The 22,130-nt window shown below is 37.6% G+C and overlaps 2 long non-coding RNA genes across 5 annotated transcripts in view; one reads left to right on the top strand and one right to left on the bottom strand.

The window, feature by feature from the left end:
• LOC138376833 (uncharacterized) overlaps positions 1-4,267 on the top strand; it is a 67,844-nt gene extending 63,577 nt beyond the window's left edge. Inside the window, exon 4 of the long non-coding RNA XR_011231753.1 lies at positions 3,987-4,267. This is a non-coding gene — a long non-coding RNA (uncharacterized lncRNA). The remainder of the gene's footprint in view (positions 1-3,986) is intronic.
• A 709-nt stretch (positions 4,268-4,976) lies between these two features.
• The window catches only part of LOC138376832 (uncharacterized), a 57,685-nt gene continuing 40,531 nt past the window's right edge, over positions 4,977-22,130 (bottom strand). For 3 of the 4 annotated variants that reach the window (XR_011231752.1, XR_011231749.1, XR_011231751.1), the window contains exons 4-6: positions 8,631-8,707; positions 6,403-6,497; positions 4,977-5,115 (exon numbers count right to left, since the gene is read on the bottom strand). This is a non-coding gene — a long non-coding RNA (uncharacterized lncRNA). Of the gene's footprint in view, positions 5,116-6,402; positions 6,498-8,630; positions 8,711-22,130 lie in introns of all 4 variants that reach the window. The other variant, XR_011231750.1, reaches the window with a different exon arrangement.

The raw sequence follows: 22,130 nt of genomic DNA, 5'->3' as shown, positions 1-22,130 counted from the left end.
GCCTGTAATCCTAGCACTCTGGGAGGCCGAGGCGGGTGGATCGCTCGAGGTCAGGAGTTCGAGACCAGCCTGAGCAAGAGTGAGACCCCGTCTCTACTAAAAATAGAAAGAAATTATATGGACAACTAAAATATATATATACAAAAAATTAGCCGGGCATGGTGGCGCATGCCTGTAGTCCCAGCTACTCGGGAGGCTGAGGCAGTAGGATCGCTTAAGTCCAGGAGTCTGAGGTTGCTGTGAGCTAGACTGACGCCACGGCACTCACTCTAGCCCGGGCAACAGAGTGAGACTCTGTCTCAAAAAAAAAAAATAAAAAATAAAAAAATAAAATAAAATAAAATAAAATATAAGTAATGAGGGAGGAGTTATGTTACTTCTATTTGGGAATTTAGGGTCCCAAAGTGTCATTTGGGCTGGGACTGAAACACGAATAAGATTTACCTAGATCATTTTGGGAAGAGAAGAGAAACAATGCTTTGTGGTGAATGTCAATAGAAGTGCGAAGGAATTAGGATGCATTGTGGGAAGCAGGATTAACATTATTACATACCGTGGAAGGATGCAAGAATGAAAATACATAGTAGGAATTGAAACTAGAAAGATACTACGTTAGTCCATTTAGGCTGTGGTAGCAAATGCCATAAACTGCTTGTAAACAACAGAAATTTAATTTTAGGATAAAAAGACAATGGAGAAGACCCTTTAGGAGGCACCTACAAATCTAAGTTAGGATCCCAAGCAACAATTCCTAGGAAAAGAACCAGCTCAGAGTAAACCGAGACCATCAACCAAAAACGGAGCTCAGGACGACCCACCAGTTCCACCAAAGGAGAAGCTCGGAATCGGGGGGCCGAAAAGGGCCACGCCGGTACCCGGCGCCGAGTTAGGGCTGCTCCTTTGGTGGTCCTGAGTCTTCTCTGAGCCCCAGGCCCGGGCACCAACCTTGTCAACGGAAAAGAAACCAAACTCTGTAATGTAAATTTTAAAGAGATTTAATCTGAGCCAAATGGGAGGCTCATGACCCGGGGCCACGCCCAAGAGGCCTTGAGCAAGTGGACTGGCTGTGGCTGGTGTGTTACAGTTTGGTTTTATACCTTTCAGGGAGACGGGGCTTACAGGGAAAGTCATAAATCAATACATGGGAGGCATACATGGGTTTGGCCTGAAAAGGTGGGCCATCTCCAAGCGGGGCTTGCAGGTTATAGGCGGTGCTGGTGGCGGGGTGTGTGTGCGTGTGTGTGAGGTGAGCCTCAAAATGTTGTTTTAGTTCACAAGTCCCCCCTCTTTTGGCCAATATATGTCAGAGAGACGGCATCTGTGGCCAAACTTTTATGACCTTTAGCTTTTATATCCACTTAATCTTTAAGGACCATTGACATATTGAAGTTGACAGTAGTTTCAAAGATCAGTGAATTAGACAAAATCATCTTTTGACGTTCCAAAACAGAATTTATTGACATCACAGGGATCAAAGTGTCTCTGGTCCCCAAAGTCTGGGAGCAAAAGCCGCCCAAAATGTCCCCGTAAAGACATGTGGAGAATTTACTGCCGTGAAGATTACTAGCAGAAAGGATTAAAACTTATACGTGGACACCTTCAGAACGAGCACTCAAAAGTGCGGGGGAAACTGTCCATGTATTGTTTCAAGCACGGACAGTCCGGTAGAAATGACTGGACCAAAAGGGGGTGCGCTAATTCTAAGGGGCCGAGTGGCAGAACCAGCAAGGCTTTTATATTTAGATTCCGCTTGGCCTCTCTCCAGCGTGCCTTCCTCCCTTCTGGGTTGCAGGGCGGCAAAGCCCTTTCTGGCACGGGGTTTTACGGTAAAACAAAGGTGGTCAGATAATTACTTCATGGCCAGTTTATATAGACTAATTTGAGGTTTTAAGGCTAGCTTTCAGGAAAAAAAGGGGTTCTGGGCTGTACGACCTGCCTTGGGTACAGGGATTCTGGTTTTTATGGCTGGCTTCAGGGAAGCATTGGTACAAGAGGCAGGCACACAAGGCAAGGTCAGAACATTTTTGCTTCTGCAGCCTTCGTTTTAAGTTAGTTTTCTGAATCCCGCATCAACATAAGATCACCTGACTGTAGACTGGGGGGGGAGGGGAACTTTCAGCGCCAAACCTGAGCATCTCAAAGAATGCTACAAAGCAGTAACATGCTTTTTGCATGAGGATAAAGATTAGGCTGCTTTGAAAACAATCTAAATGGTCTCAAAACCATTTTGGGGGGTGTGTGTGTACACTTGAGTACATGCAATATTTATAAAGAGTAAGACTGTTTTGAGATTCTCTGGATTGTAACCATCGTTCACTTTTTATCTTAAAGTAAATTACTACAGAGAAATTAATAATTTAGAAACTTTTTCCCTAGGCCCAAACTTTGTTAGAGCAGCATAATGTACGCATGACCGGCTAGCTTGTAAAGAGTGGGACTAAAATGGATGAGACCAAGGGAAAACTGAAGCTTTCAATTTAAGCTCTTCTGACCACAACTTCTAGGACAGCTCTGAGTCCCTAATGGTACATAGACACTGAGGCAGTGGAAGTGAATTGTATCTGCAGTTAGGGATACAAGAGCAAAACCAAAATATTTTCATACACCTTTCAACAACAACCGGCATCAGGATCTCCAGGTAGCCTTTCCGTTGTAAATACCGTAAACAGTGAGTTATGTGGACATCAATAGGAAAATTTAGCAGGTTTCAGAGTAGCCAGAAAAGAAGACAGAGATATAGCTGGAAACCCTTCAACTCTAGAGCGGTAAATGAGCACAGGCTTCCATTTAAAGTCACCAGCTATAGTAGCTCCTAACAAAAGTCAGCCTGTCCTTTGCAGCAAGGCATTGACTTCTCCAGCTATGAAAGTCTCAGATGATGTCCCCTAACAGAAGACTATGTCTTCTACATTAAAAATCTGCTTTTTAGTGTATCACCCTTCATGAATTATCCTAGCTAGATGTTATGGACAGCTTGCTACAGCTTATCCATCAGCACTTGCTGATTCACCTTGCACTTTTATGATATGGAGATGGCTTCATTACTTAAGCCTCATGCACCATCTGCTAGCTTCATCCTTTTCTTCTGCAGCTTCCTCACCTCTCTCAGTCTTCATGGAATTCAAGAGAGGAGCCTACTCTCAATTAGGTTTTGGCTGAAGGGAATGTTGTAGCTGGGATGATCTATCCGGAACACACAAGCTTTCTCTGTATCCGCAATAAAGCTATTTTGCTTTTTTGTCATTCATGTGTTCACTGGAGTGGCACTTTGCATTTCCTTGAAGAACTTGTCCTTTGCAGCCACAGCTGGGCTAACTGGTGTGAGGGGCCTAGCTTTCCCTGAGCTTTTGAGATGTCTTCCTCATTTTTTGTAGAGATGGAGTCTGTCTACATTGCCCATGCTGGTCTCAAAACTCCTGGCCTCAAGTGATCCTTCTGCCTCAGCCTCCTGAAGTGCTGGGATTACAGGTGTGAGCCACTGTGCCCACTGGCCATGATTTTGACTGTATGTTCTTATTTATAAAATAAGCTAACAAGTACAAAATTGTTGGCATAAATAATTTGAGGCCTAAAATGATATTCTTTTCCTCCAGAGAAGTCTTACTTTGATTTCTTCCAGGTGCCGGGGAGAACTCATGACCCAAGATCATCTCAATCTGATTTAGGGACTAAATTCTGAAGCTGAGTTACAGCCCTTTTGGGGAACATGTATTTCTAGTTCAAACTTGTTCTCCTCAAGTACAGCCCACTGGGGCCCGAACTCCCATGCTGAGAATTTACCAAGTCCCCATGCCCCTGGCTTCAATGATATCAAAATGGCCCATGCACTCCTAGCTTCCCCTCTGCAAATAATACTGGGGGGAAAGTACCCCCAAACGCTGGGCATACTTTGAGACCCCTCTTTGTACCCTTATCCAGTAATTCATCATTATCTTGACAGCTCATCCGTGCCTTCAAGCAGATTTTTTTTTTTAATATTTATTCAGGTTTTCTAGTTGTTCTCAGTGGACGGTTGGCTTGAGTCATCTACACACCTATAACTGGAAACAGAAGTCTCACCTATGTTGTAAAAAGGTATTGTATATGTTCACTGGTGGTCATTTTAAAATATATAAACAAATTCTTTGATATGCCTTTCTTTAAGAGGTGGGGTTAATTTTCCCTCCCCTTGAGTATGAGTTGCATGTAGTGACCTTCATCTAATAGAATGTGGCAAAATGATTAATTGTGACTCCTGAGGGTGGGTCAGAGCAGCTTCCCCCTTGCTCTCTTGCTCAGGGGAAGCCAGCTGCCACAATGTAAAGGGATTCAAGGAGTCCTGTGGAGAGGCCCATGCAGTAAGGCATTGAGGCCTCTTGCCAACAGCCATGTGAATGAGCCGTCTTAGGAGACCCTCCAGGCTCAGTGTGGCCTCTGGATGACTACGGTCCAGGCCAACTTCTTTACTGCAACATGAAAGACTCTGAACGCAAACTACCCAGCTAAGCCAGCCTTGAATCTTAATCTGCAAACTGTGAGATGATGAATATTAAACCAAGCAATTTTGGGGTAAATGGTTTTATATTAATAGTAATATGTTTGTTTTTAAATTTTATATTTTATTATTTTTAATTTAATATTCATTTTATGTGAAAAATGAAATGAATAGCTTAAAATTTTAACGTAATATTTAAATAAAAAAGAATATGTTGTATGATCTCTGCTTCCAGTTAGGAATAAAAACAAGAGTTTTTCAGAACGGATGAAGTCATTTCCACAATAGTATTAACAGATAAGCCATTCAGAAACCCTTTAGGATTTATTCTTACTTCCTGAAGAGCTTCTATAATATGGTCTCTAGGCAAAGTGAAAACATACATGAGCATTTGTCTTTTCCAAAGTAACACAATCTGACTATAGCTAAGTTATTTAATTGAACTATGCTTTTACATAAAAAGCTTAAAACCAATTAAAATATAATTTTAGTTCTTACCTGCTGACTTCTGGATGTAGTTCAGCCAGTCACTTCATGATCTTGGTGAAGCTACACAAGTTCAATGTATTTGGAGGTATGAATCTAACAGGTGCATCAGGTAATAATTTAGCAGATTCAATTTGTTTACAATTCTTGACACCCTAAATAAGCATTTTAAAAGTTTTCTTAAAACCATTACATAGTGATAATCCAGCTTATTCAATTAAAATAAATTTTAAATAAAATAAATTGCTCTGAAAATTTTACTTTAAGATTATTTATGCCAAGTAAATTTACTTCAGCAGTGTTCAGGGCTATGTATTAAGAAAACATGCCCAACATAATTTTTTATAGTAATGATAAACTCTATGTCTAAATCAGCTTTTCTCAACAGGGATTCTTCCCCTGAACCCCAGAACACAGCAAATGGTGTAACTATTTTCTCCACCCTCCCAAAGATAGGACATAATCAACCAACCTGATAAAGCCTGGTCTGAAGAGTAATTATAAATATTCTATATTTTATTTACTAAATATTGTATGTAATGAACACAAACTACATGCCCAGAATTGTATCACAGGTTATGGGGGGGGGGGGAACTAGTAATATAAAATGCAGCCTCCTTCACTTGTGAAAGATAAAATTAAAATGATCAATTAGTTACTATTAACCATGCAAGTAGACTATAAATGGTGCGAAACCACTGTAAATCCTGTTAAAATTCAACAAAGGAATGGCTCAGACTTTAAATCCTAGATGCAAAGTCAGGGCAAAATACATAAAATATTAGCTCTGTCACACCAGAATATTACATTTTACTTATTGCCATTATCTCTCCCACTAGATTTAAGCTTCATATAAAAGCACAGATTTTTGTCTATTTTGTTCACTGTTGCTTTCCCAGTTCCTAGAATAATGTACACAGTTGGTATGTAATAACTCTTTGTTCAATAAATAAGTGAAAAGATCAGAATGTGATAGTTTAAAGTGATAGTTGAAACCACAGAAAAAATGAGCTCTCCAAGAAAAAGCCAAATTACTGGTATGTAATAGCAACGATAATAGCTGTACTTACTGAGTACATCCTCAGTACATTGTACTAAGAATTTTTCCATATTAAGCTCATTTAAACTTATAAATATTTGAGGTAAGAACTATTATCCTCATTTTAAGACAAAAAGCTCAGAGAGTGAGGTAGCTCTCCCAGAGTCACAGGATGAGCAGGAGGCAGAGCAAACCTCCATCATTTTCCACATCGTGTTTAAAACCTCAGTGAGGTACAGATGAGGGCATAAAAAAATAAAATGACTACCTTTTATGGTTTTAATAATTATGAGATAACATTAGCTATAAAAAGTGATGAAAGTATAATAATTAGTTACTTACAGAGTAGCACTATTCAAGAATAAAGAAGAAAAAAAAAGACTGGAAAGCAGCAGTCCCCTACCTTTTTGGCACCATTCATTTCCTTCACAGCCATCTTTATATCACCGTTTTTTGTGTGTGTGTTTTTTTTTTTTTTGGAAAGCAAGAGTTGCATATCTAAAATAGAAAAGCAGAAAACCAAAAGGTTTTTCATTGACTTTAAATTACCTCAAGCTTAATTTTGTAACCACTGGCTCAAATATAGTTTTCACAATAATAAATGCTCTTATAAAGGTTGATATATTAAGCCGGGCGCAGTAGCTCATGTCTGTGATCCTAGCACCCTGGGAGGCCAAGGCGGGTGGATCACTCAAGGTCAGGAGCTCGAGACCAGCCTGAGCAAGAGCGAGACCTCGTCTCTACTAAAAATAGAAAGAAATTATATGGACAGCTAAAAATACATATATAGAAAAAATTAGCCGGGCATGGTGGTGCATGCCTGTAGTCCCACCTACTCGGGAGGTTGAGGCAGGAGGATCCCTTGAGCCCAGGAGTTGGAGGTTGCTGTGAGCTAGGCTGACACGCCACAGCACTCTAGCCCGGGCAACAGAGTGAGACTCTGTCAAAAAAAAAAAAAAAGGTTGATAGCTTGAAATCAAGAAGAATGTTTATTTAGAATAACTAAATAAAAACCAAATTAAAGATGAGAAATAAAAGATACTAAGCATTTCTCATAAATTATCTCCTATTTATTTTATATTAAAATTTAATATAAAACATTTGCAAAGCTGATATATGATAAAGTTGCAGAGATTAGCAATCTGGGTACTATTTATACTAAAAAAGTTCAATGTGAAAGTCAAAATTTAAAACATTTGCCAGAATATTTAAAAGAATATCTTTATGGCCTTGTTGTGGGGAAATATTTAGACCAAAAAAAAAAAAAAAAAAAAAAGTTGGAACATCGAATCAGAATTTTAACCATATAATTGAGAAAGTCAGGCAAGAGCTATTCCTATAAAAGCACCAGACCTAGAGAGTGTCAGTGGAAGGATACATACCAAATGTGAAAAGTGGTTGTTTTCAAATGATGGGACTATGGATAATTTTTTATAACCTCCTTGTATTTTTCCATTTAATTGTATTTTCTAAATTTCCACACAGTATGTATAATACTTAAGAAAAGAAAACCCCACAGTTTGTTTTAAGGATTCAACAAGATACTAAAAGAATCTTTCACATCAGGTAAATACTACTAGGATTATAATACTACTTTAATGAAATGTATTAATACCACATTAATGAGTAAAATTTAGAAAGCATATACTCTTAGGTGACTCCATTAAATAAAATTAAACACCTATTTTTTAACAAATTTCAACCCCAACTACAAACAGGATTCTCTCTTAATTGATAAAGATTTTCATATCTGAAATGAACAGCCATCATTTTTTGTCAGCAGACAGTAAAGGTATTTCCATCACCACTGTGATTTGAATGATCTGACAATGTCACAAAATAGAAAGTAGCAACATACAGATTGGAAGAGATTATATATAGATGATGTAGCTATCTAACTAAAAAGTATACAAGTGTCATCCGAAAAGTAATTAAAATCAGAAATAATAGAATACAATTTTCTGAGCATCTACTATGTGCCAGGCTTTACTCCTAGTGCTTTACAAACTTAACTCATAGTAGTTTCACAACATCGCTATGACAGTACTATCAACCTCACTTTATAGACAAAGACGAGGCTGAGGTACAAAAAGGTCAAGTAAATTGCCCAAATTTATTCATCAAGTTGCTGACAGACCTGGGAATTGAGCCGAAGTTATCTCTTTCTGGAGCCCGTTCTCCTTAACTAAGGCACCCTACATTCCCTGTGAAACAGTGCGTAACAAGATAAAGTATACGAAAGTCAGTCAGTCTGCTACATATCACTAATAACAAGCTACAAAGTATAATCCAAGAAAGATCTGATTAAGAACAGCACGAACTAATGACTGCAGCTATTTGTCTATAATGACTGCAACTATTTGTCTACATGGCCCCCTATACTAGGCTGGGACCCTCCTGTGGGAATGGCCTTTGACTCTATCCCCACTATGGCTGATGTCTGGTACAGAACCTCTGGTGAGCAGCAGGCACACAGTAATGCACATTGGACTGAATTTGGGAAACACACCTGTAGTTAGTAGAAGAATCATATATTGAAATTTCAGAAACTTGGTATTTCTGGAAATGAGACCTTCAATCAGCCTAATAAAAGAGAAATAATATGAAGTTCAAAAAGAAATCTTGGCATACCTCAGATACTGAAGGGCAGAGACCACCAACATGTACCAAATAACCTTTATCTCTTCGTAAGGGTTCAGCATACATTTCTGCTTGTAGAAAAACAGAATATACCACAGAAATGATCATCATTGTATTGAGATGTTTAAGAGAAAATGAAAACTTGCTAAATATTTCATGGTTTCTTTTTACTATCACAAAGCTTATCATAAAGTTATCAACAAATATCAGCATGACCAGACTGAAGACCAAAAGCCTGGAGTACAGTGTTAAGATTTCTGGGCCTTAATCGTATCATCTTGAAAAATAAATGGGTATGGATTAGTTGATATTAAGTCTCTCATAGCTCAAATGAATAAATTACATCTAAACGGAGTAATCAGTTACAGCTGTCCTTTGGTATCCCTGGGGGACTGGTTCTAGGACTCTCTGCGGATACCAAGATCTGAGGATGCTCAAATCCCTTATATAAAATGGCACAGTATTTGCATATAATCCACACACATCTTCCTATATACCTTAAATTATCTCTAGATTACTCACAATACCTAATACAATGTAAATTCTATGTAAATAGTTGTTATGCTGCGTTGTTTAGGAAATAATGACAAGAAAGTTGGTTGAATCCATGAATACAGAACCCATGGGCTGACTGTACGTCACAACTAAAAAAGTCTGTCATTTGTCCCTGGTTCAGAGAAGTGCTATGAGAACACTGGATGTACACAGGATCTTAACTCCTTAGTGTTAGTTCTGGCTAGAGCTAGTGGTTTCAGAGACCTCTTTACACACATTCCTTCCTTGGGGAAATAACGTACCAAGAAAACCTTTCAATCAGACAAATATCAACAGCCGGTATTATATAGCTTGTGATAATGTTAAGAGCACATAAGAAAAAAACAGACAAATTACTTGAGTTAGACAGCATGATTTTGGAAACCACAAATACTAGGATTATAGATAATTTTTTTTCTTGCTTGACAAAACAATTCAAAAATTTTAGACTGTCATCTCATAATCAATATTGTGAAGGGAACCTGGTCTGAAATCAAAGATTCACTAAATTGAGATTTGAATTACTAGCAAATCCTATACCTGGCACATAGGGAGTACACAAATATTGTCGAATGAATCCATGAGTACTTTTACTTATGTTTTAATAATTTTTAAATAATAATGGGAGATTTGTAAATTTTATTGTGTTCATTAAGTAGTACTAGCAACAAGAGTAGCCTAGCACTTATCGAATGCTCTGCTCCAGGCAACATGCTAAGCACTTTATATACACATCACCTCACATGATTCTCCCAACCACCCCGTGAGGGAGCTATTATTAATATTATTTCCATTTTACAGATGATGATACTTAGGTCATAGGAGTTTAGGTCACAAATCTGTTAAGTATTAGTGCTAGAATTCAAGCAGAGTCTTTCATCAATACCTAACCTTCTTCATTAACTTACTTCATTTAATTTGTTAATCTCTTTGGATTATAAATGTATTCTACAGACAAAATAGTGAAACTATCTAGCTTTACATTTTTATATTGCAGTGAAAAAGCAGTAAAGAGCTATAGTACACTAAAGGAGTCAGAAGGTATACATTACACCCATCACCTAACCCTTCACTAATTCAATGCAAAATATCTACTGGATACCCTATGGGCTGCACTCTGTACTTGGCAGTGAACAAAATCCCTGATCTTGCTGAGCTAGTATGTAAGGGTGGGAAGGCAGAGAACCAAGTAATCAATCAAGCATCAAGTAAGCAAAACACACAGTATTGTGACAAGTGATATGGTGGAAAATAATGCAAGGAAAGAAAAAAGTTACAATTAAACCAGATGATATAATATTTTAAGTTGTGTATATGTATTAATATATGCATAAAGAAATGCATTGAAATGCTCACTAAAATATTCATAGTGGTTACTGCAGGTTGGAGAAACTTCAGGTAATTTTAATTTTCTTATATTTTCATATTTTATTTAAAAATCTTAATAAGCCATTATTTATACAAGCAGAAAAAAATAAAACCATCGCTAATATGGAAAATTAAAAAACCCACAGAAACATACAGATAAAAATAAAGAGAGGTAGCATAACTATCACAAGAAATGACAGAATTTTCTCTAGTGCCTGTGATTATTCTAACTATTATAAGCATTTAAGGACTATCTAAAGATGAAAATATTCCTGAAATAGATGAAATTATTAAAGTGAGGGAAAGCAAATAGTTTTCATCACTAATACCGATTTGATAGATTAGTACTGGTTACCTGAGGAAAGCTGAGAAGTTGGTTTTGTTCCCCAGGTAACCGCACCTGGAAAGTGTCCAGTTAGGGCTCAGTGGAAAAGAATGCAGCTTATCTACTTGCTAACTAAATCTTGGGTTTAAGCTTTTAACAATTTTCTGTTCTTTAAAAAGTTGACATCCAACTGGCCAATTTCTCATTTTGTATAAAGAAAAGCCGCCAACAGGAATAAAATATTAAAAAAGCTCAGGCACCCAACACAACCCAGAAGCAGGTAAGTATTATTTTACAAATAGGTTAGGATTCCTCAGTAAATTGTTAAACCAACCTAGTGTAAACTTCAGATTCCATCTATCTTGTTCTATTTGATTTTCTTGCCTTCCTGAGAAGTCAAATCCTGTCAGGTTTTCTTTAGCATCAAACCAGTCTTCACTTATTTCTTGGTAATTTCTACAGTTTCATAAATTGAAAACAATGAGCTATGAATTACCTACAATGTTTAATCCTCTGAAAAGTTATCTAAAAAGCATGATGAATCACTATGAAAATTACTTGTTTTATATACAAATTTGAAGATGAATATTAAGCAAAATAAGAGAACCAAGCATAAAGCTTCTGTGAGAACGGATTTCAGCAGTCCTGGAATGAAAAGTTCTTTTCAGCTTGAGTGATCAGCTTCCTAGTTTCCCTTTAATTAATATTGATTCCCAGTTTATTAAAACTGTTACTATTCTGATTTTTCAGTTGTTATTTATTGGAAAAAAGACATTATATACAGAATAACAGAAAACTTCTTTAAAAGGACTAAGTAGTGTTGCAGCTCTTTATATCATTAAAATTAATGACCTTTTTGGAATGACCATAATCTCTTTTCATAGAGGAGAAAACTAAAAAAAGTGCACAATTTACAGAGATACAATTAGACACAAGAAAGTTTTCAAATTGGAAACATGAAGCAGAATAAAAGTCCATATTATTATTATTCAGCATTATCAGATATATTAGGTGACTTTAAAGACAAGTCAAGCAAAAATAAGAACATACTTAACATTCACAGTCAGAATGATGCCATTGTAGTCAATTAAAAATATTTATTTTGATTTAATGAATAAACACTGGAGATATTTTAAACTTTGACTGTTTTCTGGCAACTATGAAAGATAATATATTTTTATACTAACTTTTATCATCAACTTTCAGTTGATCAAAGTCTACATTTATATCACTATTTTTTAAACTGTCTTTCTTGGGTGATGTATTTTGTTTAGGATGACTACTGTCAGATAACAAAGATATCTGAGGATTAAGACAATAAAAACAATAATAAGGACTAGCAGTTATTGCACTCTTACTATGGGACAGGCACTCTTCACTGGCATTATTTAGCCCGTACAATAACGAAGGCTATGAGAGTAAAACCATCAACTTGACTTCACAGATGAGAAAACTGAATCTAAGAAACTCATTGAGCCAAGTCACAGTTAACAAGAATTAGGATTTGAATCCAGTCTGTGTATAGTCACTATGTGCTAACACTAGTATTTTGGAAAGTGTGGCAGATACACACTAGAAGTACTTGAGATAACTTTGGGAGATATATATAAATATTAATAACATTAACCTTTAACAGTTATGTATTTAATTTAGTGTTTACTTATGTATATCTTTTATTTATGGGAAGTAATATTTCTTTCTTATATGTAAGAGTGAATTATTCTTCACACTTAAATTTTTGTGAAAAGGAGAATCATTAAAGAGAAATACAGAACAACATTACAGGTAACTAGGGCTATGGTAAATTGTGAATATGGTACATGAATAGCTGAAATTTAGAAATACTATACTACACTATACTGGCTTTCATGCATAACTAGTTAATTTAATGAGACAGGGACTAAAATGTGTAATCCCAACTTAAAATAGATATTGTTTTATAGCCAAAAGTATGATTATAAAAATTGTTACATCTACATCTTGTACTTTTAAAAAATAATTTATTCTTCCTAAATAAGCAGGTTATACCATTGGTACCATTGCAATGAAAATAAAGCCCTTAAGAATTATCATATAGTACTAAATGTATAAATTGTTTAAGCAAAGTATTAATATGTAAGAAATTTAAGTACATGAAAATCTAGTTCTAAATCTGTTGATTCTTCGTGGATAACTGAGTTTTTTAAAAAACGAATTTAACAATAGAACAATTTGTTAAAACAATTTACTTTTTATCATTCCTGTTAGTAGAAAGGAACATATGTTAATCAAGTATTTCACTTTGGACTTGGGAATCCATCTTGGGGGATTACCTAAGACCACTCAAAGAATGAAACCTTAAAGTTAAGACCAAAGTCAGAAAAGCAGAAATAAACTTCAGCTTTCCTATTCCATTGCCTCCTGGCTTGATAATGGAATGTAACTTATGTTACTATAACACTTTGTAATTTGCAGGGTGTTCTTATATAGATTAAACCATCTTTCCTGATTGTCATCTGACCAAGATTCCCTTGGTGGAACAAGACAGAATGAGAAAACTTATGAGAGGCATTTAAAAACTATTTTCCTCATTTCAACAAAGGAGAAATTAAAACTTTGCTCTACCTAAAATAAATGGAACATTACTTTATTCTACCTCATGACATGAAGGTGCAAGATATTAGTTTTAACTACACTCATGCAACATGATGGTGGCCGTATATCATGGATTTGCCCGGGACAGTCCAGATTTATACCTATTGCTGTGGTGAATGATTAACTTTACTATTACTCTCTTTCATCCTCAAAAATCTAGTGATTTGGTGATAAACTATATGCTTACCCTACTCAACATATACTGCTGATATCTGTTTCATTAGGCTTAAATACAGCATTATGTTCCTCCTAATTAAAGTAAGCTATAAAGTAAGCTAGTCGAGTGAAAAGAAGGATGTCGGAGTCTCTAAAAATTATAATTTACTTAAGCCATAAAATTAAAGATTTGGGGCTGGGCGCTCTAAACTTCTGACTTCTGTCATCGATGGTTTGCAATGTGGGATATGCTCGCCTGAGGGAGGATCAAAATGATCTACTGGGAAGTTAGAGGAAAATACTTGAACTTCCTTTTTTTTCCCAGAGTCTCACTCTGTTGCCTGGGCTAGAGTGCCCTGGCATCACCCTAGCTCATAGCAACCTCAAACTCCTGGGCTCGAGCAATCCTTCTGCCAGAGCCTCCCGAGTAGCTGGGACTACAGGCATGTGCCACCATGCCCGGCTAATTTTTTCTATATATATTTTTTTAGCTGTCCACATAATTTCTTTCTATTTTTAGTAGAGATGGGGTCTCGCTCTTGCTCAGGCTGGTCTCTAACTCCTGAGCTCAAACAATCTGCCTGCCTCGGCCTCCCAGAGTGCTAAGATTACAGGCATGAGCCACCGAGAACTTCCATTTTTATTTTTCATCTTGTAAAAAATTAAGCTGTAATAATGATTAGTATATAGAGTGACAAAGATGCCTGGTAGCTACTATGTTATTTCTACAAGAGTTACTAGGAACAGAATAAGGAGAATGTGCTAAATTAGATTCATGCCTAGCCATACGGGAAACTAAACATAAAAACAAAAGATGTTATATAATGTCTTAAATTAATCTGCTTCAGTTTATCTAAATGTGCCTTTTTCTATACCTTGAAAGAACTGATTTTATGTTATAAATGGAATATGAACAAAAATGTGGAAGACTTCAACTGGAGAATTTTACTTTAAGAAATCTCTAATTTGTGTGCATAATCTTGAGGTTCACAAGGTATTAGTCAAACAAGTCATGGTTACTGCTCACTCTCTCTTTTGGTTTTTCTTTTTCAGACAAGTGCAGTAGTGAGAAGATGGAAAGAGCAGAACAAGGCGTTCAGTCTATAACTGATGGTGAACAATCAATCGAGATAACTGACTACCTTCAGACCAGCCTGTTCACTCTCATATTAAAATGTAAGACAATACAAGGCTAAACTTAAAGAACCACTACTACGTTCTTCCCCAATTGCTAAAGATTTTAAAGTCTGAAGATATGAAATAATGGAACACTCAAACTGCTGGTGAGAATGTCAAAGAATAACATCAACTTTGAAACAATTTGCTCTTGCATGGTCAAGGTGAACTCTTTAGACTTTAGAGCCAATAATTTGACTCCTAGGTATATACCCTAGAGCAGGGGTCCCCAACACTTTTTGGCACCAGAGACCGGGTTCATGGAAGATAATTTTTCAGAGGGGGGGGTGTGGGGAGCCATGAGGAATGGCTGTAAACACAGATGATGAAGTCGCTCATCTCCTGCCATGCAGCCCCCCAGTTCCCAAGTTTAATGGAAGACAATTTTTCCCACAGACTGGGTGGCGGGGGTCGCTATTCTGCCACCTGGTCGTGGGGGGCACAGCCCTAGGGAAACTCATGCACATGTTGACCAGGCTACACACACACAAATGCATAAAAGAGCAATGTTCTTAATGGTCGCACTGGGTATCAACCCAGATTATAAAAAAACTATAATGGATAAATGTATTATGGTACAGCCATACAACAAAACAATAAAGAAAAATGAACATGAAATTTAGCTGCCTACATGAATATGGATCAATCTTATAAATAAATATAATATTGAATTAAAGAAGAAAACACGAAGGATCGCTTCCAGTTATGACTCCATTTAAAGTCAAAATAGGCAAGCTAAACTGTATGGTTTAGGGATACATACATAGATGGTAAAAATCATGGAAGGAAGTAATTACCATAAAAATCAGGATAGCAATTCCACCAGATGTTGGAACAGGAACGTATGTAATTGGAAAGGACACAGGAGGCTTTTGGGGTGCTGACAATGTCCTATTTCTTACCTTGAGTAATATTTGCTTCACAATACATTTGCTTCATAATTATCATATGTACATTTATGTGTAAATAAACCCTTTTAAATTATCAATTTTTTATATCATAATGGTGTTGTGGTTAAGTCTTCCTTAGGGATACATATTGAAATAATTATGGATAAACTGATATGCCTCAGATTTGCCTTCAAAGTAATAGAGGAAAGGAAGAGAGTGGATAGAATAAAAGTTTTCATTAATACAAAGTTTTTTAACAGCCTTTATGGAAATAACTAAAAAAGGAAGACATACACTAGCTTCATAAATAGGAATACTCATATATATAGATTTAGTGCAAGTCTAATCCAAACTCCAACAGGGCTTTTGGAAAACTTAACAAACTAATTTGAAAATTTATATGGCCATTCTGTGTAAATATAATATATAAATATATAATATATAAATATAAATAATATTTATATTCTGTATAAATATTTATACAGAGTGGCCATATAAATTTTAAGAATGGCCAAAACATTACAAAAGAAGAACAAAAAGAAAGGGACCTGCCTTCCCAGGTATCAGGACACTATAAAGCAAACTGCAGAAGATACTGTGGAGTTGGCACGATGATGAATGAGTGGGCTAATACAATCTATAATCGAACGCATCATGTATGGGAGCCTGATACATTATTATATACTGCACACCAGTGGTGAAAGGAAAGGCTACTTAGTAAGTAGTTGTGGAACAGAGGGTTCTCCATATAGAAAATAAATGCAATTAAATCCCTTCCTCAAAAATCAATTCCAGGCTTCTATGTAAAAGGCAAGATTTTTCAACTTTTGCAAGTAAATCTGGATGAAATCTTTATTACCGAGTGTAAGAAACCATTCTTAAACACAAAAACATACACCAAGAAGATGTTAGTTAAGTATGTTTTAACACATATAACCATCAAAGAATTTGTTTTCAGAACATAAAGGGAGGCTTAAGAAAAAACAAAAAGTGTGCAAAAGACATGAACAAGCATGTCTTTCACAGAAGAAACCATACCAAGCAATTAAGCACATAAAGTCCATGAAATCCCATTTTACCCATCAGATTAGCAAAAATTTAAGTGTTGGAAAAAATCAAGCATTGATGAAGATGTGAAAGTGGAACTTACACCAGTGATGTGCGAGCAATTATCACTTTGGAAAATAATGTGGCCCTATCTTGTACAATTGGTCATGCCCACACCTCACAACTGAGAATTCTACTTCTAGATATATGTTAGAGAAACAAGGATACTAAAAGTCAGGGGGGTACTAAGATATAGGTACAAGAATTTACAGCATAGTTTGTAACACAAAAAACTAAAAACTAGAAACTACTCAACTGTCCACCACTAGGACATCTGTGTTGGGTGGTGGCTTATACCTGTTTATTGGTGTGCATCATTACATAAGTTTTATTTTTTTTTTGTATAAAACAGTTTCAAAAGGAATTAAATTTTTTCTTTTAAATATTATTACTTTATCTGATGTCACATTTTAAGTAAAAATTGCAACAACCTCATGTTTGCTAAGAAATGACTCACTTTGGCCAGACGCGGTGGCTCACTCCTGTAATCCTAGCATTCTGGGAGGCCGAGACAGGAGGACTGCTTGAGCTCAGGAGTTCAAGACCAGCCAGAGCAAGAGCAAGACCCCATCTCTACTAAAAATAGAAGGAAATTAGCCAAACAACTAAAAATAGAAAAAATTAGCTGGGCATGGTGGCACATGCCTGTAGTCCCAGCTACCCGGGAGGCTGAGGCAGGAGGATCACTTGAGCCCAGGAGTTGGAGGTTGCTGTGAGCTAGGCTGATGCCATGGCACTCTAGCCCAGGCAACAGAGTGAGACTGTCTCAAAACAAAACAAACAAACAAAAAAAGACTTGCTTCCTTTTGAGGTATGTAGTTTAAAAACTCCAATCTGAACTGAATAAAGATCAATTTAAGAAAAGCATTAAAGCAAAATTTCCCCTGACACTTACAAACCTACAAAGACATTGTGATTTCAAAAAATAAAAGGCTTTCTACTAACTTCTTACCCCCTTCCCCATATTGAACTCACACTGAATGCTGTGGACATTAGATCACCAACGGACAGCTCCGAGCTGGTTAAGGACACAAACGACAGGGTGGGCACACCAAAACCTGTCTGCTACACTGCTTTGCCAAGAGACTTTCTGGTTTGTTTTCAAGTACATATGGCCAAATTTGAACTTTCTTCACAGTTATATTAAAAGAGCTGCAGAGGTGTAATCCACAAGGAATACCATCTGCTACACCCCAAAGTGACTGTCTGCAACAAAACACGGTGGCCACTCCTAAGGCAGCAGAGACAGTTCCAGTATATTAAATGGCCTTTGGAACTTCTAGGTTTAACAGTACAGGTAAAACATTTCAATCGGTCCTCTAAGATGACTTTCTAGAAAGTATGGTTCTTTTTCATTTCTCAACTGATAATTTTCTATTTTTATTAAGTGAACTCATTTATTTGTTTTGAGATGACTGGTTATAGAATGTGGTTTTGTGTGAAATTAAACAAATCAAGAACATGCACATTTGTGTTTTCAGAAAAAGAAAAAAAGACATTTCTATTACACTCACGCCTCACTTAGGGTGTGGAACGTGGTTCCTGAAAGTGGAGGTGCTGAGCGAGCCTGCGCCGTCCGGGGCGCCTTCAGCACAGCGCTACGGAGACACAGCGCACTGACCAGCCGCTCCTATGCTTTACACAAATCCCTGAAATCAGGGAACGGCCCCAGTTAGAGTGTCTCTGGCCACCTGTCATAGAATTGTTGGTTAATCCCCTCGGGCTGCACTAGTGGCTCTGATGTTTCCAGAATGTCTAATGGTCTTACAGCAACCCCAGCTCTCTACTGATCCGTCCCCCTCCGTTTCCTCAGTCGCTTCCCCTGAAGAAAACTCGAACTGTCCACACAGTGAGCACAGTGCTCTTCCTTTGCTTCACCAGGGCAGGTCCTCCACCGTCACCAGCACACATTTGCACACTCCACTGTTATGGGTTAAAACTGTACAGCAGAACAATAAATGGCAGAAAGAAAAGCAACCACCAAGAATAAACAACCTTATTGCAGAACGTGCTCTACACTCCATTCCAGACAGCTGAGGGGTCCCGGGGGAGTGTGCGGAAGGAGCAAGGTGGCTCGCATGGCCAGAGGGGACAGCGTGGCCAGTCAGTGCTGGTTCTCAGTCGGACGCATGGTGAGCCAACCACTAGAAAAACTGCATGTCCTTCCACTTCATTTTTAGTCAAAACCATTCAATGATAAAAAGAATAAAAACCAAAGACATTCCATGACCTGGAAGGCCAAACATGAACTGCCTTTGGTCACCTCTCTGGCCTCACTCCCACCCCTGGCCCTGTGGCTCCCGGCCACTCTGCCTTCTTCAATGTTCCTCTCACACACACAGCTTGGCACGTCCTAATCCCTGATGAAAATGCTCTGCCCTCCGGAGCTTTGTGGCTTATGCCCTTAAACCCTTGCCTGCGTTTCACCTCACTGATGCCTTCCCTGAACACCCTGTTTAAATTAACATCTCCATTTCTCCCACATCATTCTCTATCTTCCTTGTTTTTATTTCATTTCAGAATATTACAGGGGTACAGACGTTTTGGTTACATAGATTGCTTTTGTCATTCTCTATCTTCTTTTTCCACAGAGCAGTTATCATCCCCTGATATCATATACACATTTGTACAGTAAATATCTTCTCCACTAGAGTGAGAGCCACGATCGGAGAAATGATGCCTGTTTTATTATTATTTCATCAGTACCTGGCTCATTATAGAAATACCAGAGTGTTACTAATTGTACAAATGTATGGTAACTGCACATATGTCTAAAATGATACATTTCAGAGACAAACAGTATCACAAAATATCAGTGCCATGTGGGGGAACATTAGATGGGAAGGCAGATAATATAAACAGAAAAGTGGCATTTTTTTCCCCTGTAAATCAGTGTTCATTGTTTTTAAGCTCACCTTAGAAGTTCACCAGCACTGTGATGCACAACAGTAAGTAGGTAAAGAATCCACTACAGTTCTGTAAACAGCTAACAGATCTTTCTCTTTTGTTTTAAACTAAATTGCAAGGCAGTGACCACCCAATTTAAAATCCATAACCTTTGCTGTATCTGGCAACAGCAACTCCAGCACTTACAGTCAGTTAAAAAGTTTCAGATTACCACGGATCAAAACATTGGGACCTTATTATACTCTGTATTGTACTGTATTAAAATGAAGGAGTAGGAAGAGAAAAATGATTCTTATGCTACTACTGAGAAAAATGCATTCTATTTTCTTCCCAATATCGGATTGTTCCTTTTTCACACATGGAATGTGCAAGAGCAGGGTGATAAAAGAACAAGTGGGAGAACTGGCACGCAGCACTTTATTTCAGTAAATACTTTAGAAAAGATAATTTCAGAGACGACCAAGCAGCTTTCAGATAAGGCAGTCTTGCTACTGTCCAGTAGAATGTTAAGGTATTTTTGCAGAATGTAAAGCGACATAAAATTATTAATGCTTTCTTTAAATCTGTTTCCTGATGCCAACAAGCAAGCTATTATTCCATTATGATGACCACAGGCCCTGCAGGCCAAAAAGGTTAAGAAATCAGATGTCCATGGAGTTTCTGTGGAATATTTCACATAAACATGTATTTATTAAACAATAACACAATGCTGACATGTTAAATATTGTATGCAAAAAAAACCAAGTTGCAAATCCTCAGCAGAAAATGTATTTCTGATGTTTCATTCTTGTAACTCTAAGGCTTCATGTTCCTGCTACTTAAATTTCTAATCTGTGCCTTTCTACTCTAGCTATTGATAAGTAGACCTTTATAACATGCCTGAATAGAAGTCACTTTATTACAATGTGAATACTGGCAATCAATCAATCTTGAAAAAATATGGCAATTTGACTTCTGGTTTCTGATCTGTAAGGAGCTTAGAAGTCATCATTCCCATCCACGGAACAAGAAAATGGCTGAACAAATGGAAAACCCAACATCTCAGATCCACTGGAGAAATGAGGGTACACAGAAAACTGCTGCTCCCCAAACGAGAGAGACAGGCAGGCAGACACAGAGAACCACAACTCAGCCAGAACAGAAACCCACAAGCAGAAACTCTGCAGGACCCAGTACCAGGGCAGGAAAATCTAAACTGTAATTTGTGACTAGCTGGAGGCTCAGCGTAGGCAAGTTTAAGAGTTAAGGACTCCAGGGGTGCCCGGTCTTAGGCAGGCCCCCACACGGCTGTGGGTTTTACCCCCAGGAAGCGTCCTACCAGGTTCCCACAGTGAAGGTCAGAGAAAGTCTCCTGTGCCTCAGCAAAGGGAGGGGAAGGCAGCCATGGTGAAACACACCAGCGCATTCTGTTCTCCTAGTAAGGCTGGCCCTCGAGAGAAACTTTCACCGGAGCCTAACCAACCGGGTTTTACCAAAAACTAACCAAGTTGGGGCAGGGGAAATAAATATCCCACTCCAGTCTGCTCCAGCCTTTTTGTCTCACTTGGGGGTAGAAACAAAACAAAACTGAGAGGCACTTTTGTGTAGGTCACAGCCAGGGGCACAGACTCACTGAAAACCTGAGAACTAACCATAGCACTATCTAATGTCTCCCCTCCCCCCACACCTTGTCACACACCTACAGGGCTCCCACATAACAGGATGACAAAAGAAACAAGCGCCTTCTTAGTCTCAAACTCAAAGACAAGAGAGGACAAGCATAAGGGCACAAGAGGAAACTTTATCCTCCAACACCTAAAGCTAGTAAATAGTAAAACGGCCTAAACCCAACCAGATAAACATAAAACCTCACAACAAATGCCTATTTACCATGGCTCCTTTTACCCAGTATATCATCATGTTCAACAAAAAATTACAAGGCATACTTAATATGGCAATAGGACTCAAGTGTTCCACAATCTTTTAAAACACTGTTGAAAATGTAATCTTTGATAACATGGTCGATTATAAAAAGTCAGGATAAGCAGGGATATTCAGCCAACACTAGCACTATTCAACATTATACTAGAGGTCTTAGTTAATTCAGTTAAGATTCCAAAAGCATAAACAGTTTAAATATCTGAAAACAACTAAAAAAATGCCACTATGTGGAGATATTTGGAAGACAATAAGCATTTCAACTATCAAACTAACTGAAAACCAGGCCCGGCAGTGCACGCCTGTAGTCCCAGCTACTAGGGAGGCTGAGGACGGAGGATCACCTGCATCCAGGTGTTTGAAGACCAGCCTGGGCAACATACCAAAATCCCGTCACAAAAAAGAAAATGATACTAATAACAAAAATAAAATTTAAAAAACTAATTCAAGTGTTCAGTATGGTGTTTGGATTAAAAA

Source organism: Eulemur rufifrons, chromosome 29 (genome assembly GCF_041146395.1).
Source record: "Eulemur rufifrons isolate Redbay chromosome 29, OSU_ERuf_1, whole genome shotgun sequence".
In the NCBI taxonomy this organism is placed as follows: domain Eukaryota; kingdom Metazoa; phylum Chordata; class Mammalia; order Primates; family Lemuridae; genus Eulemur; species Eulemur rufifrons.
Note: the sequence above shows the minus strand (reverse complement) of the source record. Positions and strands in the feature narration are given on the sequence as shown.